At 41.0% G+C, this 2,469-nt stretch overlaps 1 pseudogene; it reads left to right on the top strand.

Annotated features, from left to right (window-relative positions):
- Window positions 1-1,868: 1,868 nt before the first annotated feature.
- Window positions 1,869-2,043, top strand: LOC122869606 (annotated as a pseudogene).
- The last annotated feature ends 426 nt before the right edge of the window (window positions 2,044-2,469 follow it).

Below are 2,469 nucleotides of genomic sequence, written 5' to 3'. Positions count from 1 at the left end.
GGGAAGGACCGTGCACGTCCTGTCTCCCACTTTGCTGGGGGTAAGGTTCAGTTCCCTACCCTAACCTAACCCTAACCCCTAACCCTAACCTAACCCTAACCCCTAACCCTAACCCTAACCACACCCCCTCCTTCCTAACCTAACCATACCAACTTACCTCTTCCCCTAACCCTAACCACAACCCCTCCCTTCCCTAACCCTAACCCTTACCTCTTCCCCTAACCCTAACCACACCCCCTCCCTTCCCTAACCTCTATCCCTTTACCAAATCCCACCCCCACCCTATTCCTAAAATTGATCCCTAAAGATTTTAAAAAATGTTTATACATAGACTTAAAACCCATAAATATATTTCAATAAAAACTATTAATAATTCATGTTTTGGGATATACAATATTAAAATCGGTTTAATTCTGATTAAAAACTTATATTTATCGACATACGAGGGGTTAAAAAACAAGTGGACAAAATACAAATTGTAAAACACAGATACAAGTTAAGAACACAAACCAAAGTTAAAACAAGTTACAAGGAGGGTATAAATAGAGTGCAGTGGCTTTTTCTTTCATTCTTGCTCTGACCATCGAACAGTCAACATCTCTGCCAATCTGCAAGCCTTTTCAGTTTTCTTTTAAGTTGTGCCTTTGCCTGAAGAAGACCCACAGTGGTGAAGCGTCGTAGCGTAGGCACACTTTATTATTAAAAAATACAAATATTATTTAGTTTGTTAAAAAAAAAAATATATTATTTAGTTTGTTAAAAAATTAAAAATATAAAAAATAAATATAATTTTAGTTCACAATTTAAAATTTGAGTTAAATTTTGATTTTTGTTTTAGATATTTTTATTTACTTTCGTATAGGGATTCTAAAAACAGCAACTTCATCATGAGTTTTGCTCATGATGATGGATGGACCGTGGTGCGCCACGGCAAAGGCGTCGTCGATCCCCTGAACGGGATCGACAAAGACCATTTCAGGGTGGATATTACCACCAATCTCCCCTACCTAACCCCTAACCCCTAACCCTACCCCCCTAACCCTAACCCCTAACCCTAACCCCTAACCCTAACCCTACCCTAACCCCAACCCTAACCTCAACCCCAGGTTCTTGTCTTTTACTTACCTGTTTTCCTTTACCCTCTTACCTTCCCTACTTACCTACCTTAGTGGCATTTGATCCTCCTTACCTTTGGTTGAACGTCTCTCTCTTCTCCTCTTCTTTCCTGTCAGGTCCCTGGTGAGATCTCAGTTACCTGGAAGACAAAGATAAAAATCTATTACAAACATATCTTTCAACACGACATTGGCTCGTATTTTAAACTTTCAAACTGAATATTGGTCAGGACCTTTATTTTAGTAATTTTTGGAGTGGGTTCCAGAGCTTTTATAAACCATATAGTAGAAAAATGTTGATTTTATGAACTTACAATATAAAGAAAAACTAGTGCCAGTGCATTATAACTCCCTGTGGGGAGTTAACCCCCTTTTTTCACCTTACCCTAACTCTAACCCCCCTAACCCTAACCCTAACCCCCTACTTGTGGTCGGCCAGGCAAGATCTGGTAAACAGAAACAGAGATAGCGGTGTTGAAGGGGTGATAAGGAGGGTGGAAGCAGATGTAAAGGGGAGAATTGAAAGGCACATTCTGAAGTAGGGGAAGCATGCCACCTTGGATAGGTGGAAAGGAGGGTTTGGGTGGATATGGTGGATTTCAGAGGCATGGCATAAATGTTTTCTTAGAGTATTTCTCTTATGTTGGTAGGAGGGCAACGATATCATGGGGTGTTCATGTATCGTGGACTTTGTACCTGATGATTGCTATGAGGCATCTTTGGTTTGGATTTGTGTAACTGTTTTGAATTGAAACAGGTTTTTTGTAATAAAAAATCTGTTCTTATCAGTTTAATATGTGATATGTTCTTATAAGACAACCAATATATTAAATGGATTTTTAGCATGGGGAGCTGAAAAAGGGGCTTGCTTTGTTCACTCCACGCATCGACCCGGTATTGCAGTGCCTCCGGAAACCGTGCACTCTTCTCCTGCCTTGTGGAAAACCAAATACTGACACAAACGAAGAGGTTCACTGCTCTATTTGACACTGGGCCAAAAGACACGAGTCAAGGTGGATAGTAGTTTTTACAGCTTGGAGTTGTGGTAAAGCCCTCTGTTGACTCACTGGTGTCCCTCATGGAACCTCATTGGGCTCCCAGTCTCAAATCACTATATATCGGCCATGACAACTGGGGGAAAGTGCAGTGCAGAAACAGCCAGGTGAAGCCTCAAAACATGCAGCGAGATTTGCACTTTGATTGGCAGACAAAGAGGGGATATTGCCCCATTGCAACCAGTATACAATACCTGTTAAATGTGCCCTGCATTTTCCCTCCCTTACTTTCAATCATTACCGAGTCTGCAAGAGCCTGAGTATTTCTGATGTTTAGTAGCCTGTGTCTAAAAGCCGGG

This window comes from Siniperca chuatsi, linkage group LG21 (assembly GCF_020085105.1).
Source record: "Siniperca chuatsi isolate FFG_IHB_CAS linkage group LG21, ASM2008510v1, whole genome shotgun sequence".
In the NCBI taxonomy this organism is placed as follows: Eukaryota; Metazoa; Chordata; class Actinopteri; order Centrarchiformes; family Sinipercidae; genus Siniperca; species Siniperca chuatsi.
Note: the sequence above shows the minus strand (reverse complement) of the source record. Positions and strands in the feature narration are given on the sequence as shown.